Source organism: Bombus pyrosoma, linkage group LG7 (assembly GCF_014825855.1).
Source record: "Bombus pyrosoma isolate SC7728 linkage group LG7, ASM1482585v1, whole genome shotgun sequence".
Lineage (NCBI taxonomy): Eukaryota > Metazoa > Arthropoda > Insecta > Hymenoptera > Apidae > Bombus > Bombus pyrosoma.
Genome location: NC_057776.1, coordinates 8,292,276 through 8,313,452, shown reverse-complemented (window position 1 = coordinate 8,313,452; position 21,177 = coordinate 8,292,276). Strand labels below are relative to the sequence as shown.

Genomic DNA, 21,177 nt, shown 5'->3' with positions numbered 1-21,177 from the left:
GCGTGTTATCACGAAACACAATTTTACAGCGCAATCAAATTTGCAGACGATGTCAGTTTAAAAATGTAAATTCCAAATCGACGAATTATCCAAGGAATCGTTACATTTCCATTCTTCTGTACTAAATACATATATATATAAATATTGGGACATTTTCAATATTTATTATATTTGCCGTACTTCTTTTGTTTAAAATAGCCACTAATTGATCTTTTATTTAACATATTTCAAAAAATGAAATTCCCAAGAGGTAGCAAACTCCACAAAGATTGCAACAATTGAGTATTGATGTTATTCCCGATTCACCACACTTTTCCATCTAATCTTCCCTTATTCTGCTCACTTAATAATCTTCTTAAACGACTTAGAAAACAGGAGAATATCGAAAACACCCTTCCATAGCTTCTTTTTTTTTTTAAGAGTTCTTGTTGTTACGTATATGAAGCTTATAATCGTATTATATACTGTCAGAAAAATGTATTGAAAATTACGGATTTCAAACGCGTTATATCATTTGCAAATGAATGGCTTAAAACTACGGAGACTTTCAGGATGACATAACAAAACAGAAATCAAAGAAACTAAAGTCGTTCGATATTTAAATTTAAAATTTATGGGACATATTTCGCAATGCGATATAATGTCGGCTAAACGACGTTTAGGAAGTTCCATTACCATTCCCGAGTTGACTACGCATAACAACTGTTCGGGTATCCTCTTAGAGGCTTTGGAATCTCTCTTGTTGGTATCGAATGGGTCGTTCGCTTCATCAGGAAGCGATTGTCGTGCCGGCGAGAACACGTGGGACGACAATCATCGTAGGAACGATCGCCGAGATAGACTTTCACTGACATTCTCCTGCGGTGCCGCCTCCCACACCGTGTGCACGTGGTGATTAGCGACGAATTACGACGCTCGTTCTCATCGATGATATTTCTACCACGATAACACGCGACGTGGGTTTCGCTGCGTGTCTCTCTATCGGTAGTGTGCCTCCTTCTTGTTCGAGACACAATGATCGCTCGACATCGCGTGCGCGATCGTTGAAACGACACCACTTGCTGCCTGGAGCGGTTCTTGGACAAAGTGTAACGCCTCACACTCGAGTTCCTTGGGAACAATAGTGAACTAGTTGACACGTGATTTCTTCTCCATATCGATTTGTGATTGTTCGATTTTAATTATTTACACAAGTTCCTAAAAAAAGAAAGGCATATTTATAACGTGTGATCTTAAACTTCAAGATAACGAAGATATGTCATTATAAACAATCGAATTCTACATTAGAAATTTACACTTACATGTAGCTGCCTTAGGTCAATGAATCAGCTGACGAACGTTTCTGTGCGCATTCACACTACGTGTTTTTCACTCTAAAGAAACAAACGATATTTCATTGTATCTAATGCCAGAGTCACATCATATAAATATCGCCCACTTCATTTTTTAATACTCGGCATACGTATTAACAATTCTGTTCTCTTAAAAGTGTCTTAGTGAAGAGAAAATACGTAACATATAATGCTAAAGCATGGGTTGCAAAATACTTAAACTTATCTTGGCTTTTTATGAGATGAATATATAAAAAATAATCCTAAGGAATAGCGTAGGTAGGAACTATGTAAATTGCACAGTTGACTACCGATGATTAACTTATATCCCTTGTGTCACACTACCTCCGTTAGTTTCGCAAATAAAAATGTACGTCTTTAATGGACCACAATTCGAATCGGTGACGTATTCAGTATATTGCAACATATTTAAACGAAAGATTCGTGAATTTTGAAGATGATAGAATCAATGAAAATCAGGATAATTAATACCGCTCCCTGAATTCCATTAAGCCACGGTGTATCCGTACAAAAATCACGCCACGTACGTGAATAGGCATTTATAACAGTAACCGTGCATCGATTAGAAATCGATCAATTGGATTTAAAACCCGATAGACTTTCACCGCCATTCTCGGACTCCTACGCTCACCAGGAAATTCCCCTAAGACGAATTAATTCCTACGCCGTGACGGCCTTAAAGGCCTTCATGGGTGCATTCACTTCTCGATACACCGACTGCAGTAATGGCGTCGATGGAATGCTAGTATTTGTCGAACGATTCCCGACCATTTGTATCGTATCCGGCAGCTATTACGTTTTTGATGGATTGATAAAAATTGCTCGTTTGCAGCCAAACACGTTTCCATTCATAAGACCGTTACATGAGTTGCTGATTTTATAATTAGTTTGGTCAGTTAGGTGTTCAAAGTTAGATACACTGTGGCTCATAATTATTTGAATACTTTTGATTTATTGCAAATTTATAAAGTGTACTTTTCAAATGAAACTCTTTAATCTAACTCTAGTTATTGATATCGTATCAGACAATCATGTATATTTAATAGATACTGGTGTAAATAATAGGTACTATTAATCGGTACAGAAAATTGGCAATAATTAAAAGTGGATAAAAATTTGTTCTGTGATAACATCTAAGTTAATTGATTTTAAGCCTGCCTGTTCAATGTTACACCTGTACATGTTTATAGCACAATTTCCATGAAATGCTAATTATTTATTAAAGGTAAATATGAAACTCTTTAATGATATATATATATATATATATATATATATATATACTTTTCTTTTGGCTTAGTTATTTTTTAGCATTTGATCTCATCTATGACAAGGGGTAAATAATTAAGAAAAAAGGACTTTAAAAATATTAATTCTTGATCGAATTGTATCAGATGTTCGGGTACTTATGCATGGGTACATACTTCGAGAGCGTGAACTTAGATAATCCTTCTTTTTCGAGTTGTTTTCAAATACAAAGTATTTGCTACTTTCTGGTATTGGAGAGATATGTTTATCAGCGAATAGTCGTTCGATGATAACGGCATTGTAGACGACGTGTAAAAGAAGATTAATCCATTGCAAGCTATTATAGGCAGCTACTTCTTTGCAGCCTTTTATAAGTGCACCGGTTATCTTATTTATGGTGTTATGGTTATAATATTTCAATTGCCGCCCACTTGAATCGGGCCGCCTTGCAGGTGGTCAGAAGAACAGTTCAGACCAGAGCGAACATCGCGAACGGTGTTTGCCAGGAAGCATCGCCGGTGTTCTAACTCTAAATCCCAGCTTTATGAGGTTTCCGTGTAAGCCAGCTACGTTTCAAGAAATTTATTATCTTATCGTGCACCTGTGTGCGCACTCGCTGCGTTTCGCAAAACAACGATGATCGCAGCTATATACTATCCCGCTACCTTATCGATTGTTAGTCTCGATATCTTTTTTGCGTTACTCCAGATAAGAAACTATTTCTCGGGAGGAAAAAAATAGGAAAGATTAAGCGTCTGCAGCGTTTTTCCGATCATCGTCAATCCTACTGAACTTTTCTAATATTAAAAAATAGCTCTTTATCTTAAAATATTAATTAAAATTATCCTCTATAAGAATATGTACAACACGCTACATTGATATTACGTGTCTTTTTTTACATTTAACAATAACAACCAAAAATGCCATATCCTGTGATAGACTCATCGCTGTCATGCCACTTTTTCTTTATATCAAACGATCAAAACCATTTTCCAAATATTCTATATGCGCCCCTCCACATTTAACGCTAACAACCAAGGATACCATATTCAAGCTTGATTAACTTATTTATTAATTTATTGATAACTATCATTCTTTCTTTATCCGAAACAATTAAAAATACTTCCCAAAAAATGTAACACTTTATATCGATATGTTATATATTTTCATGTAACATGTAACTCTTACAACCAAAGGTACCAAATCCTATGACAAGTTCGTGGTAACAGCCACTCTAAGAAATACGAAAGCTGTCGTGGGTGGTAGAAAATGGCGCGGCTGTTATACCTATTCTCGCACAGAAAGCGAGCACCGTGTGGCGTCGGAGTCCCGAGCATAAGTCGCGGTGTTTACGAGATCCCCACGTAGGCGAGTGGCGTTTAGCGAAATTCATTACTCCACTCATTACTATCCGCGCGCGAGTTTCTCCCTTCCTTCGGATGAGCTTCTAAGTCCTTTCCTTTGCTCTCGGTTACGTGGCTACGTTCAAATCGCTATACTTTACGAGCGTGCCGGCCGTTTTCTCCCTTCCTCCACTTCAGCATGGGCATTTAGCATTCGCGGCGGCGTTAAAGCGTGTAGGTACGCGCACGGTCGCGTTGTCCGCGCGTACACGCACGCGGCGTACACACGGTCGCCGGCGCAGTTAATATAAATCTCGCGGAACCACGCGCGCTTTAGGTTAGTTCATAGATTTATGCGGGCGGCACTTATGAGAAAAGGACGAGAAGGGGACCCGTGTACTTTGGGGGACCGAGCGCGAAGAAGAACGAGAGGAAGAGGGAAGACGAGCAGGATCTATTGCCGCCCGCGGATTTATATATTAATTGCCTTGTCGGCCGCTACGCCTGCTCGTCCCCGTGTAAGAGAATTGTTATGGTAATGAAGGTGCCGCGCGTGGGTGTCGTGGAGACCGTCCAGTCAGGTTTTGTTTCTTGCGAGTAGTTAAAAGACCCGTGATTAAAACAAATCAAAGGGGCTACAGTTTTTGACCATCGAATTCAGGACACGTGGAGAAATTTCACTTTTGTACGGTTTTCTAACGCCGGACAAAATGGCAAGATGTTAGAAAATGGCAAGTATTTCAAAGTATTTGAAAGAACAAAACGTACATTGTATATATGCGTTCTTTATATTGGAACTCTTTCAGAGTGACCATATTAAATTTTAGTTTTTATGATATACACAGTTGCAGAAGAAAATACAGATATATAAGTACTTAACTCGTTCCCTAATTACGGTATGTCGTATGCGCGCACATTACGTCATTCGTGCTTGTCCAAATTATTACTAAATGCGTAGACGTTGTATTAATGGCAATTATACAATTTGTTTAATTCATTACGCTATATCTAAGAATATCACCGTACTCCGATCGAAGATGTTTAGAGGCTGGTCAAATCAACCTCTAAAATATTCAAAATCGTTGTCAAAATAATGAGAACATAAAGAACCGCCTATGAATCATAGTGAGGAAGATAAGAATTGTAATAAAAAGTAAGCAGGGGTACATTAACATTTACCTACGTGTACAATAGCTTTGTCACTAGAATTCGTTGACTCTTCGCCACTATACTAAAGCAATGAAAAATATTGAAAGTTTTGACTGATCCTAATTCGATCCTAATTCAGGACTGTATAAAGAGAGAAGAAAAGAAAAATCTCCTTTAAGGTAATCCTTCGGGCGACGTATGTAATTTCACATAATTTGAAGGGGGTTCGAAGCATCGGAGTCAATCGATTGCAAAGGCTTGCTCCGCAGAAGGTGATCGAAAAGAAACGGAGAGGGAGAGAGGAGACACAGACAGAAAGAGGGAGAGAGAAAGAGAAGGGCCAGTCAGAGAAGCCTACGAAAAAAGGAGTCACGAGCGTCGGGAAGATCGATCGACGATTCTCTTCGACGGGCCGCCCTTCCTGTCCCTTTCGGACGTGTACGATGCATTTGTGACCACCTCGAGCTACGCAATTAGCGAGTTACGGCTCACCGGAGGCCGTTAATTAAATTGGAGCCGATAGCTGTGAGAGTACGTCTTATTGCTCTCGTCTATGATCCTACTTCACTCCCATGTTTCAACTCTGTTCGTCATTCTCATTTTAGAATCTAGAGATTCGTGTTTTGTCGAATACTCGCCTCTTTCGCCGCTAATAATTTCGCGAATGAGTAAAAACATCTATCAACTTAGCCGATATTGAAACTCGGGCCGACGACGCCGTAATCATGATTCAGCAGCGCATAATAAAATTGCTGGGGCGTGTCGTGAGGCGTGTTAAGCATGTCCAGAATCTCTTTCAAACAGAGTAATGGGTCGGTAGATAGGCACAGAGAAAGTTTAATGCACGATGTGGGTGTACTTAATTACTCTAATTGTAAGCTAAGATATTTGAACAGTGCAGGAGGTGAACACGATAAGATACATTTCTTATTTTTATAGGAAAGTAACTTTCAAATTCAGTACGTTATCGATCAATGCCAGAATTGTATCTTTATCGTGTTTTCTCATTGCCTACGAAATTTTTAGAATATTCCTTGTTTTAGTAATTATACCTTTGATTCCCACAATACTGCCATTGTTTAAAGATTTACATCCTTTAACCTTACGGCATGTTTTCATTTTCAATCGTGTAATATCAAAATTCTCCTGTTTAATCGTAATGCTAATCATTCATCAGGAAATTAACAAAAATGATTTTTCTCTTGTTGCGAATAAAAATTTACAGATTCATAGTGATATTATTCAAAAGTTCTCCTACTAAATCCCCATGAACACGTGTTGTCTCGTATTCTATGTAAAGAAGCGCACATTCATCTGGTACAACGCTCCAATCCAATCCTATCACCGGTGTACTCGACTCGAATTCGCGACAGCACTTATTTAAACCGGCCACCGATTTGCACGTTGACGCACGCCGACTTTGTAGCGTCGTCGAACGACTTATAACTGGCGGATAATGCGGATGAGGAATAGCAGTCTAGCTAGCCTTCGAGGTCTCGGAGAATCGTTCGGAGTTGGGACCAGCTATTCGTGCGTTATACGAGACTCGCGATTACACACTCGAGTACCTTGCACGTAGATAGCACGGGATATCGTGGACGGGACCGGAGTGTGTATGTAACAGAGTGTATATGTCCTGTGCGTATACCCGGACTGATATTTATTGGGTACCGGTACACCGGGTGGTACCCTTCGCGTGCTCCGTAACGTACGGTACCAAGTTGATATCGATTCCGTGCGAGCGACGGGAGATAACGATCGTTCGTGCTTTTCGGATCGGTTCTGGCTCTCCGGAAACTCTTCTAGGTAGGTGATGGTTATTACTTACTGCCAGCCGTTGGTCTTGTAACTGGAGACTTATGGGACACCGAGTATTCGCTATTACCAGGGTGTATACACTTGCCATTAACGCACCGTGTTTCCCTACGAGTTTAGAAGATTTTTCCTTCTACGGACCCTTATATACACCTTAGGTTGTGGTACACTTGTATCCGTCCAACGTTATCTTATACCTGTCTTCTTTAACGCGCGTCATTCGTCGTTGTCTCCCGATATCGAACTCCACTTCCACGATTCTGTCAATATCGTAATTTTCATCGGTATACCCCATTGGAGTAGACCGTGGGAAGGGATAGTTTAGGTAGTCGATAAGTGGCTTCTAATTTTCGTCCGGGAGAATGGTATCTGAACCGGGAATCGGATCCCTGGTGACACGCGGTTACCTCCTTCGGAAGATTCGTATCAGCCGCTGCTTCTCTAAGGAGTTGAACGACTCCTCCTGGTGGTTATTAGAGAGAGGTACTGGTTAAAGAGGAACTGGAGGAATTCCATGTTCTCCCTCTTCGCCAGTTCGAGCGTGTGTCTCATACGGACCTACTGTTCTGTCGTTCGCTGGGACCGGCAACGCCCGTTTTGCATGCCGACGCGGTGGATGCTGAAACGAGCTACGTAGGGCTCGTTTCTCTTTGCCTCTCCTCTTATCGTCCTCTTCTTCTCTTCTTCTCTCTTTTCTTCTCTCTTTCCTCCCACCCCCCGCGTTACTTTCCCTTCTTCTTCGTTTATCTACCTACCCTCATGCTGCCTCTGCTCCTTCCTTCTCTTTCTCTAAGTTACACTCGAGAGTCACTCGAGAGATTCTTTTACCTTTGCGCGGGAAATGGCCGCGTAGCCCTACATGGCAGCGAGTCGTTAACGCGGTGTCGACGATTTTCTCCTCTTGACAGTTCCTCGGCATTGTTGGCGCCTACCTGCTTGGATTCCAACGACGCTCTACCTATCACGAGCCTCACCCTCGCCTTTAGCCTTAATAAGGCTACGGCAGACGTTTGCCACCTTCTGTGTCCTCAGGGGAAATCAACATTATGGATCTTGAGTTGCGAGATATCGCGCGATCGAATTGATAAATTCGCTAAGAGGTTCTGGAGCGTGAAGCACGATCATGGGAATGGGTTTAAGGATCGTAGCTTTCTTTGATAATTGTATAGCGATATCATTGTTCCTACTTCTTTATCAGGGATATATGTTTCCTTTTTATATTTATGTAAATATAATTAAATCGTTTCTTGTATGGTATCTTGTTAAAAACTACGTAGAGATTTATGAAAATCCGTGACTTGCCTTCAGTAAGTTGTCGATTCAGTTTCTACTGGAAAGACGTTCTTCTTTCCGATCGATACTTATCCTTAACAATCGATGATTTCAAAGGATCGTTAGACGTTTCTTTATGACTTCCCCCCTTTGGTCCACCTGGAAAGGAATTTCATTCACGTATATGTATACGATATCGTGTCGGTGTGACACAAATTTTCGAAATACACCTCGCCGTCGACGGCTTTCAAATTGGTATACGGAAAGTAAATTTAGGATCTGCCTGGGTGGTTCCAATTTAGTCCAACGACGACCAAACTCTCGAAATCGAGGCGTATGTCGTGCGTTGATTTCAATTTCAATGAAAGCCATCGACATAAATTCAGCCCGGATGGAATACGCGGCTCATCCATATTAACCTTAACGAAACGTCTCTTCCGGGTGTGGTCTTGAGAATGATGCTGTTCGACGAATTTTTTGCCCGATCCAGGTGAACCCAATCTTCGCGAAATCCACCGTTAAACGTTGTTCTACCTGACTGCGTTTAATTTGCCTCCAAATTGATCTCTAACCTCTCCGAGACTGTTCTCTAGAGTACCGAGCTTCCGTTAAAATTAAACCTCGCTAAGGTTCGCTATTCTCTCGTTTCTTGAATTTTTATGAAGGTTAAAAGATTTAGAAGAAGAAAATAGTCGAATGATAAAGTCGGATATCTAAGTAGTCTTCAAATATTCATACAGATTCGTACCGTGACGACGAGAAAGGGATGAAAATTAAATAAAGATTTGTGTCGTTCCTTAAATATCATATCAAGTCGATTATTTATAGATTTTTGCGTTATTAAATATACCATAAATGGATAAGTATCAGTCTGTAGATATATAAGTGTCACATAAACATTCTAGATGGGTGTAACCCAATTTAGTTCGGTAATTGATAGCTAATGATATAATTATATAGTGATGTAATAATATGGTTATATAGTAATGTAATTGGATAATACGTGCAAAAGAAAATGGATCTAGAAATAATAATAAACGCTACTGGTTTAATATTCAGAAACATCTTATTATTGGTTGAAAGATAGAAAGCCAAGATGGTGCGATTAGTTCCAATCGTCGATGAAAGATCCCTTATATGCTTCGATTTCCTCTTTCAACGGTAATAGAATTCATCGAGCATTATTCGGAGAATTAGCCAGAATCACCATTGAATGGCACGAGTTCTTGTGCGTGGTATCTCGAAAAGGAAAATAAGTTGTAGGAAAATAAAGTTTCTAGAAAGTAAATTGCAATTATACGCATTGTTTGCTGTAATTGTTCTACTTACCAAGTAAACCACGTTTTGATTGGAAACCCGCAAATGTAATATTTCTTTGCAAAACTTCTATTGTTATAACCAGTTTATCGATGTTCCGTATAATATCTCGTATAAGAAATGTCAATCTTTCAAATTATGCGAACTTATCACATAATTATTAGAACGTGGATCTGTGGAACGACCAATTATTCGAGTACCGAGTAATAATGGTAATTTTGGGATGATCTTTCGTAAGAAAAATCGAGGAACAATACGTAGTACATAATTTCCTTTTAAAGCGTATTCCTATTTAAAAGATTTTGTTGCTATTGATTTTTAATATTCAGTGCAAGTAAATAATTCGTAGGGAGCATGAAACTATTTAAACGGCCATTATCCATTACATTAACAAACACCGATATGCTCATTACAATATTAATGAATTTTCAAAATGTTTTACATAGCGTACACAATATACATATATAAAAAACTTTTCTATGACAAATACTGTTCGAATACTTTTCTCAATTACCGTATCTCGGCAAAGGAACAAATTCCAAATAGTGAAAGTAAACAAAACGAGTGGTTAGAGCAGTATCTACGTAGTATTTAATTAATCGTCGATTTCCAAGAGGTCAGGATTCAGCGAGGGCTGCTGGAATTTCGCAGTCGAACGTAGTCGGCCTCCGCTTCTTTCTCGACGGAAGGACGAAACGATAATCGCGCGAACAGTTCGGAGGCAACGGTTTAATGCGTGTTCGCCGATCTTTAGAGCCTTTAATAAGGGGTTTTCGTAAATAACGAGGTCTGTCCGAGTAAACGTGTCTATTTGCGCGATTCGCTGGCTACGAAGCCTCCTTTCTTGCCTCCCGGTTCCCCGTATAATCCACAAAAGCCACGGGAAATTGTAAATTAATTTTCGAAATTGATCGCGAACATTGTAACATCGTACTTGAGGTATAAGTTGCTGTTCTCTTCGTGTTTTTCGCCGTTAACGGCGAAGACCCATCCGTATCGCGATCGCTGGCACGAATCAATTTTTAACCTGGCAGTTTGAAGAATTTTATCCTCGGCCACAAATTTTTCTTTTTGATGAAATAATTATGGTTTGAAGGTAGCGATATTTCGTGGAGCGTGAAAGAATGTACTATTATGGGTTTAACGAGCCAAACACTGGCGACCACAAGAATAATTAACCTTCATTTGTCAACTTTAATATTTATAAGGCTTTTCCTATAAGGCTTTTATTAATTATAAGATCGATGGCGGCTGTGGTCAGAAGTGATCAAGAGTGATGTTCGTTCGCAAGGACGACAAACAACTAGAGTTCAGTTCTTGACCTGAAATTCTTTATGTTCCTCTGGAATATATTCTCATTAGCTTTATAGAGATTTCCGAAGGTTTCGCGTGTTTCATTTTTTATTCCATAAACTATACTTTATATATACAACTGTTCAAACCATTTATGAATCAGATTACTATCCATTGATCGATCGAAGAAGCGATGACAAAATGATGGATTCGATATTTACTATTTAAAGTTAAATAACGATTGAGATAGGGCAAAATCAATTCTTCGTCGTTCCATATATAATTTCATATTAATATCTTCCACATTAATATAATTCCATGGTATTTAAAACTAAGAGGACAGAACAAATTATTTATTTGGTAGTAAAGGAAGTACATATAAAAAGGGTAATAGTAACTATAATATACGATATAAACAATAATATACGATAGTGACGATCGACAGATTATGGGAGCGAGAGATAATGGTTCACCGACATTTTGGCGCAATTTGTCACGAAGTGGCTGTTCGCGAGGGCGTTCACGAAATATATGCTCGACGGAAGGAAGGGGGCACGAAGGAGAGCGGTAACACGCGATTACTAATCGTGGTATCGCCTGTACCCCAGGGGTCGTGGGGCTGGGCGATGACCAACGACGGTATACATTATTCGTAGAGAGGCCCGAAATGCACGAAATCCCCCCTTCCACCTGTGAGATACGACCGGACGTTTCGACTTCTTGGAACCGAGAGGTCGACGAGCCGCGCCGAACCGCGGGGATCCTCGCCCACGCACGCGGCACAAACCTGAGAAATCAAAACCGAATTCGATTCGAGTCCCACGTCCACGGAGATCGTAGTTCAAGCAGGTGAAGCTTGACCTCTGCTGGCCTCGAGACGAATTAATGGGGCCAACGAGATCGCCCTTCGATCTCGATCTCCGTTGTTGTGAATTCGTCGTTTGAGACGAATGAGACGAAAACCAATGAGATTCACTTTTTTACGATATACTTCATCGGTCGAGCATTGAATACAGACGTTAAAAATATTAATTATCGAAATATTTGTTAAAATATCGTCCGAGAGTCTGGAAGGGATTTTATCTTTTGTTCTTTTCGATTCTTTTATCAATTCCCTAAGAACTATTAGTAAGATTTCCGAGTAGGTTTTATTCAAATGATTTTGTGCCAAGAACATACATCTTATTATTTCGAAGATTAGATACATAGCAGAGAATCGAAAGCTTTATAAATAGCGGTAGAAAGAATTCTTCGGTCGAAGGAAACTTGTTTTCTCTTTATCGTCAAGAATTTCTACCCCTTTTTCGATTTCGAATAGAAATCATCGATATAACACCGTCAGTCCCTGAATTTTAATGAGAAGTCCTCCGCATTACACGTTATCGATTTAATAATGTCAGCTTTCTTTTTGTAATCAGATGTTCCCGAATCTTGTTTAAATACCTTTAGTTTGTACTGTTACTACGGTGTCATCGCTGGAAGTTCGGTATACATGTATGTATTTAAAGAGGCTACGAAGACGCTTCGTGTCCTGTAACGCGATAACGAAGGAAGCGTTAACTTCGTTAATTAACGTCGTGCTCGGCATCATCGATGACGATAAGCCACGGTTTCGCATGAGTACCGTTAACCTTTCTTTGCGCCCAGACACGTGTAATGTTGAAGAAAATAAATTACTTTAGATCGGATAAAAAATACACATACATGTGTACATCGGTCATGTTTTCTACATTATAGAAGAATTATGGTTCCGTGTATTTCGTATGGAAGTGGAACACTTTTAACATTGTGCCTTTCGGTATTTAATGAGGAAATATATTTCTCTTTATCAAATAACATTTCTACAGTTACTGATATAATCTTGCAAAAATCATCCGGTACAAACATTTTTGTAATTATGGCATATAGCATTCATTTGTTATATCGTTCGGGACGTAGGTCTATATCACATTTTTATATCTAATATCAATTAAAATCTTTGTAGACTGTCAAGAGCCTGGGATAGGCAATTAATCCATCGTGCGAATTACTAATATTTTTATTGTAACAGTTCATTTTTTCAAAGATCCTTTACTTCTTAATGACTTTTTAATCTTCTTCTTTGTCAATTTTTGTTTTGTACCTTAAAACCGAAGGTTAAGAAGGTCGAGTTAACAAATTGAACTTCACTTCTCTATCAAATATTTGTACACAGTACTAAATTCAATAATAAAAGAGAAAGTAATCAAAAACACTCATTCTCCGCACGATCCCCCGGCGCCCGAACATTCCATTCATTCAAAGCCTCGTACAATACGAAAATACGCGCGAGACACGGATCCACCCCCGAAGAATTCATCTTTTTAATACGCCACCGCAGGTAACGCGTACGCGTGTAATATCAGTGTAGAAGAATGCTGTCGCGGCTTGTGCCAGGAGAACACACGGTGTCACAGTGTGCGAGTTTCGGTGCACGGCGCGGGTACTCGCACCGAAAGCTTGTTCCTCTTGAGGTGCACCGGCGCTGCATCCTCCGGAGAACCATAAATCCTGGCGGGGCAGGATCGCGCCCGTGGAGGTTCGCCACACAGGTCGTGCCTAACCGTGGTAGGGTAATTGGCGAAATGTGGTAATCCCTAATTACAGCAGATACCGCGCCTAATACCATAACATATTGCACTGAATCTCGCCACAGCTGCCCGCTACGGAAATTAACGGCGACGCGCGTTGTTCTTTCGCGTAATTGCCCCCTGCAAAAACAGTATTTACGAGGCTTCCTCGCATTCAATCCGCTTCCTCTTCTTTCTGTCACGCGCTTTTGAAATTCTTCGTAATCGATTTGGCAAACTGTAAGGTTCGATATCAAAGGATTCGTACCATTTGCAACTTTCATTGGTTATTTAGCGTTCAAAATGAGATGACATTTGCGAAACGATATATCGTTGTCGAATTCTCAGTTTACATACGTCCGTTATGTAAGTGAATCGATGAAGAGTTAAAGAGACCTGAATTTTTACACGATTCGTTTGGTTGTATGTTACAATGACTGGGGAAACAGTAGCATTCCTTTTACGAATTATCAAAACTAGATTAAGAGACCGACTCAGGTACTTTTGTATTAGACTTGAACATTTCAGGTTCCAGTGTTAAAACCAGCCTCTACTACTCCTTCTTCCTCTAACATTCTTTCTTCTGAGAGACAAAGTTTTTCCAATCTTCGATCGGTGTAGTTTATATTAATTATAAATAATTAACAATAAAAGTTAACATAGAGGCGGACCATAGTTCACAATTCTTTTAAAGAATCTAACAATATCATATAGAATGGAGTTACACAAGCAAACAATCAGTGATTAAACGATGAAAAGGACGTCTTGATTTATATAATTGAAAAACCGCGATTCCCGTACAATGCCTAAGCAGCAGTTAGATCTAATGCCGTTAAAATTGAAAACCGCAATAAATCTGTTAGCCGGAGTAGATAAAGGAACTTAGTAAACGACAAAATAAGCTTAGTAAGCGTAACAAATCCGGTGACAAGCTGGATGACAACCGGCATCGTTACGATGAACACCGATATCGTCCATGTTTCACGAATTTTACGTATCCGGTATTTATGCAGAGGGAGAAACACGGAGATGTCTCTAACTGGCCCATAGAGGACCCCCTAATAAACATGTCTCTACACGATTTTATACGGCTCTATCTTCTACGCGGCAGCAGATTTTACGACGACGTTTACATATTATCGTCGCGCGTTGTTGCTCGCCGCTCTGTTCGCCTCCTCGCAGTTCGCCCGGATTGCACCCGGTTTTAACACCTCGTAAAATTATGACCGATCGCTGCCTAATGGTGGCAGGATATCGCGAGTTACGGGACGTCCATTGTACCTGTACGGCCCCTTTGATCCTGCGAAGCAGCTGGAATTCGCGCGATTATCCCTGCCTGCCTTTCTCCACGATATCGCCGCGTGGGATCCCTTTCGCTCGACTCGAGAATATCCGATTCCCTCGAACGTCGCTTCCATCTTTTACAAGCTTGTAAAACACGCGTCGAATTAATACAGATTTTGCTTGTCAGGCGATTCGACACGGACGACGATTAAATTTCAAATAGAACTTGGCTTATGCATTTATTTTTTTACTTACCGAATCGTTTAGACATGGCTAACGATTAACTTAGGAAGATTAGGCAGATCATATTTAAACGCAGCAATATCGGAAAGTCGTGCAGCATTTCAAGATTACGAGCGTGTTAGACTTATCTCTACACGGCGTAGGTATATAACATTTTAATTGGCACTGTCCGAGTAAGGCGAGTTTCCACATTTTTCGACGATTATCGCAGCAAACCAGTAGCCGAGTAGCATGCCGCTATCGTTACACCGGTATTTTATAAAAAAGGAAAAAATTGTGTGCGCGTATCAGCGACAATTCGAAATACGTCAAAACAGGACTGGAAGCCACCGACGACGCATGTAAATTCTATCCTCCGAGAACTTACCAGACAGTTGAAAACAGACATCGTGAATGGCGAACTTCGGATAAACTTACGTAGGTGAGGAAAGACGCGTTTGATAAGTTGCTGTCCTCCAGCCCGGGGTCAAGGAATCATGGGACGGAACGTTCTCTGATTGAGCCGGATGGCATAAATCAACGCTACGTTAAGAGGCCCTCGTATTAATTAAGATAGTCACCTCGCGTACCACGCGACACTTTGTAAGCCTAATCCTTGAGACGAGCACCACGAAAGTGGCAGAAGAGAAGCTGAAGGAACAAGAGAAGCACAAGCCGAAGGAAGTTCAAGATGAAGACGAAGAAAAAGAAGAAGTAGAAGCTTTAGAAAGGAACCAGAATGCCTGGGATAAAAGACTGGTTCGTTCCTAGCCCAAGATCTTACGTGCTGCAGCTAGCAAGGATTTTAGAATAACATAAAGTTGTTTAAGTTACCTAAGATATAGCATCTCAAAATTCAAAATTCAATCTTGGACTGGATGACTCGAATAATTCTAAGGTAGGTAATTTGTGTTAGCAAGAAGATACTATAAAAATTAACGAAATAAACAACAAAATAATTGGAAAAATATAATACACACAGATTACTGAAATGTCAATGTACGCAACATACATATTTCGCTGTTAATCACTGTTAATTAATAACGAGTTAAATACTCTGTTTTCAAATGTAAGTCACTTAATCATTGTTCATAACCGAACTTGACGAATTACAAGATAATCATCTAGTTTGACTGAAATATTCCTTTGATTCGGATAACTTATCTTATAACAAACCCTATAAAACAAAACTGCAAATTTCAAGCGATGCTTTGTCATTCTTCGTGATTCTTCAGACGAATGTTAGAAACGTGGCAAAAGAGTACGAGAACAAGTAAAAAGAGCAAAGAGAAGTGGAAGAGGATGAATGGTGAAGCAGGTAGAAGATGAAGAAGAAGAAGAAGAAAAAGACGAAGAAACAGGGAACGAGGACGACTCGGATAAGGCGAGGCAGGTTCGTTCCTAGCTCGAGACCCTATAAGCTGGGGGACTAGCGAGCGCGAGACCACGAGACGAGGAGAAGTAAGAAGCCTGGCATAATGGCGTAATTATCCGAGGACGAGACAAATTGCGTACACGCCTGGCCGCGACACGCCACGGTCCTCGTGTCCGGTCGACACCGCCACCGCCGCCATCGCCTCCACGGCTCCCATGTAGCGCGTAGGAGTCGAACTTCGCTCCTAAGGCGACTCCTTAAGCTCATGCACATCCGTGCGATTGTCTCGTTAAAGTCGCCGCGGGACACCACGCCGACAGTGAAGCGTGGCTCTCTTTTCCTCTCTCGTTTTCTCACGGGACCCGGCGTGGGCGTTCCGTTCGATCCGCATTCGAAATTAATGAGAGAATTACAAGGGAACATTTGTAGCTTTCTCTTGTGTTCTCTGTTTGTTTATACGTACTGAGGGCACTTGAAACTTTCGCGGGATTGTTGTGTGACATTTTTCTTTCATGCGCTTACGTGGATATTTGCGTCGGGTTCAGATGATGCATGTACACGTGTCCCTTGGATCGTGAAACCTGATCCTTGTCATTCATGGAATTTATGTTCTATACGGCTTTCCTGTTTATTATACACAATTTATGGTGAACTTGATTCTAACATGGTGGTACACAAGTAGTATCAATGTGATGCGTTGCTTCTATCATATATGTACATAGAATTTAATCTGGGTTTTCGCCTGTTAACGGAGACGCGTTAATTTGTCATTTGGACTGTCAGTATCCTGAACAGTATCCTTATTTAGGATCATTCTATCTTTTGACGTGTCACTGCGCTTTCGTTAATGTTGGATTCTATCAAAAATTGAAATTAATCTATAATTTATTTATCTTTACTCACTGTCAAATCCGTGATCGTGCAAGTTTCATCGTACAAGTAAGAATGGAAACATTAGATCATTAATTTTGTTTCTCTGTAACGAGTCTCCAATTCTACTCTCTAAAGTACTGCGCGTAGTATCTAAATTACTTTGCAAAACACGTTCAAGTCGTTCTTCCTTTCCTCCCTCCATCCTTCTCTTCCCGGGAGCAGTGAATTTCATAATGCTACATTAGAAACTATATCAAAATGTTCGACAGGCTGCCGACCAGTATCTTCATCGTATCTCCGCGATGGAAATTATAACGTAGCCGCGACCACGTCCAAGGTATTTTTAAGCGAAGTTCGGTTGACGCTTCGCACGTACATTTTCTGTCTAATAAATCACGGCCGTTTATAATACGCCGACCATCGTACACAGGAACACCCTTTGTCTCGGAGTAATAAGTTAGAACGATGTTGCAGTGCATCGAACCTTAGACGCTTTCTTCGCTTATAATTTCGTTCTACACCGCTAACAGCCAGCCGTCCCACGATCTCGCCGCAACTCGCGCCATTACCAAGGGAATACCTATCCCTTATTACCACCCTTTTCTTTATCTGGCTGCTCACGTATCAATTTACTTATCTGCGAATCACTCTATCGGCCGATCTATCACTGGCGGCTTCTGCGACGGCGCAGCCACTATGTAATAGGAAAACTAGCGCCGTGCGTGTAATTCAGCTGCCACGACTAAAAGTCACGCACCATTGCCGAGAGAATTTTTTCGAATTTTTTCATATATCCAAGGTAGCAGAGATCTTAAGATGAAGGTTTGCTGGAACTGAAATTGCAAACCTGTTCAAAAGCGTGGGATGTTTTTACTGGCGAACTGGTTGTTTTTCACCCCTTAGATTATTTTCTGGTCGGAGTTTGAACGGTTGATTGGACTGAAAACTTAAATTGAACTGGAGAGAATATAAAGATTTTTAGGACTTGGCAAGTAGAGCAGAGAGTGACGGGATAGAAAACAATTTTTGGAGGAGTGGCACCTACTGTTTTTTCTGAGAATGGCTGTCTAGTTTGATTTATAATGATTTGGGATGATTTGTATTTATAAAGCGATGCTAGGTACAGGGGACAAGTACATACAAGTACATGAATAGAAATGCATTCGTTTCTATTAGTAATAAGACTCGTACGATGCTTAATCGCTGGTTATAATAATTTTACTACATTTTTTGGTGGATTTAAAGTACACGATATTTTCTTAATCTTTCATTATCGTATTAGTTATTCACGGCGTTTCATAATACAAAAGATTTGATTATTCTGTGAAAAATTCATGACCAAATATATATTTAATATGTTAAAACCCAGATGACTCAAATAACTCTACCTTACTATATTCAAACCCAACTTGCACGGCAGTAAAAGTGTTAAAATACCCTGAAAGCAACATTGAGCACACAAGGTCAGTGTACAGGAACCGCAACAAAAGAAAGAATCCTTTTTAACAGAGAGAATTTCTCTGAAAGAAGAACGACCGTTGCGTGGCGACTCTAACAACGCGGAAATTACCTGAAACCTAGCCGAGAATCTTGGCAGCACGACGGGAGAAGCGTACAGGGCAAGGGACGACACATTATGCATAAGCATCTGTCGTTATCTCGGTGTAGACGAGCGAGACTCGATGTGTAAGCGAAAGAAAGGAGAAAAGGATAGACTCGTAAATCGCGACGAGAACGACACCAGAGAGAGGAGTAGACACCGGAAAAATGGTCACGCACAATGTTCGCGACCGCACGGCACACGCAACTTCATGCACGCGGTTATAGTTACACTACAGTTCAAAAGTATCCGGACACTTACATTTGACAACATACGTATACCTTAATTACAAAATTACGGAGAAATTGTATTGCAACGTATTCTTTATAATCGCCGTAATTATATAAAATGGAATGTTATGACGCGCTTAAACTGATTTTTGGAAGCTACTTATTCAACGATGAAACTGATGTCTCTAATAATCAAATCCTATGGAATTATTTTGCATTAAATTAAAAAATCTAGAGATATAATGTTTAAATTTCTGAATCGTAGACCGGATTAAGAAGATTCCTTTAAAATGATAGAGACAGTCTTTTTAGTAAATATATATTTCTGATCTGTTGATTCCACAAAAATATCGTTATTAATTATTTTTAATTGTTTATTCATCGCCAACTTTGTTCGAATTTAAATGCTGTTCCTGCAAATCGACCAAAGTGTTCGGATATACTTATGAACGATGGTGTACGTCTTCTATGCGTTTAATGCTTCTCCACAGCGTTACCCCTCCGCGCGAACGTTTTCCCCTGTTCACCACACTCTCTATGTCGTTTGCCACGACGCGACGTCGAGACAATTGCGTTTGCGGTGTATCTGCATACGCCGGCGGTAATATAATTTGTGATGCGCGCTGTGCACGCATCAGCCACCGTTTGCATTCGTCAGCTTTTCTTTTACGTCTTGTCCGACGCGCAACCGTTGCGGTTCGTCGTTCGGTTGATGGAAAATGCACTTTTACACCGAAACTTGCCAGAGAAACATAGTGTTCGAATTTCTTTTTCGTAAGTTTATTACAGGAGCATGAACAAAGTGCACATGTATAACTTAACTTATAATAAAAATTGTATAATATTTATTATGACATGTAGCTTCTTTGTCAGTCTGTAAAGTCTCCTTGTGACTCTATCTTTTACTATAATTTTTCTAGTCTATCGCCTTCGTGTCGTAATTATCTATTTGATGCCTACATCTTTGTTTAATTCTCTTCAACTAGCGATTTTATTTTATAAGAAAAATCTATTGAAAGTCTAAGCTTTAGGATATCGTACTGTCTTATATAATAATATTAATATTATTTTATAGAATATTGATTAGTTTTGATACGGTATGTTATGTTTGACGGATGAAGTGGTGTCATTTATATGCACGGGAAGCGTCGTTCAGCAGGCGACCTCACGCCTAAGCTATGGAGGCAGTGTGAGCTGCCTACGATCGCACGTGTCGAGAGGACCATGTTCTCACGCGATTCAGAAAGAGAAGGCGGAGATTTCTTCATCTTGCTGTTGTCTCTGACAGCGAGAAAATTCTTTGGTAATTTAGATGTTTCTGCCAGACATTGTTGCGCGTTGCAGAGAATTTTCTAACGCTCTTTTCAACAAAATAGGATTCATGCCATTCTATGCTATTTGAAATAGCGAGTTATAATCGAATATTTTCGCTTTCGTTTTCATTTTTGTATACCCTGGGCAATATCGTAAAATTACGACATGTCAATAGGAAAGTATTTACATGAGAATTGAAATTGACGTCGATGCAACATGAAAGTAACAAACGAATCGTCAGAGTCTCGAGATGTATCTCTGATCTCGAATGAAATAATCAAATCTTCTATGGCTATTTTACTAATTTGAATCTTATTGGACTTACATTCGAGATCTCTGGATCAGTCAAAGAGCATCTTCCACGTTTGTTGGTAATCTGACACAAGGAAGTAGCCACCGTATCGCGGTGAACAACGAAACTTGAGACGTTAAAGGATTATATAGAGCCGAAACATGCATTAAGAGGTACGAAACGGGCCGATACGCTTCCGAAGAAACAATGGCGCGATAACTCATAATAGCGTCGAGTATTATGGTATTGATAGAACGGCCGGCCGTGCACCCCATGAATGTCAATGAGAACGCGAACAATGGTCCGCGCGTAGGTAATACCTCTGTGATCCGTATTCTTTCCTTCGTTGATTTAAGCCGCCTTTTATAGAGCTGTGCTCCCGGCAGCGAAGCAGCGCGCGTCCACTCGCGCCGGGTAGCATCCCACCTGTCATCAGTATTCATTGAAATTGTTTCCACCAACTTTGCCTTTGACATTGGATTTGAGATGACTGGGTTCCGGAAAGGAGAGCCAAGGGTCGTTATAAACGAGTAAAAGTTATCTGTTCCTGTTTTAGAACGTTGTTTATTTCGACGAATTTGCGATGTATAGCAGTGCTATATTAACTGAGAGA

General features: G+C 40.2%; 1 long non-coding RNA gene across 1 annotated transcript in view; it reads right to left on the bottom strand.

Moving 5' to 3' along the window:
* Window positions 1-522: 522 nt before the first annotated feature.
* LOC122568981 overlaps window positions 523-21,177 on the bottom strand; it is a 140,679-nt gene continuing 120,024 nt past the window's right edge. Inside the window, exons 4-5 of the long non-coding RNA XR_006317285.1 lie at window positions 1,302-1,373; window positions 523-1,197 (exon numbers count right to left, since the gene is read on the bottom strand). This is a non-coding gene — a long non-coding RNA (uncharacterized LOC122568981). The remainder of the gene's footprint in view (window positions 1,198-1,301; window positions 1,374-21,177) is intronic.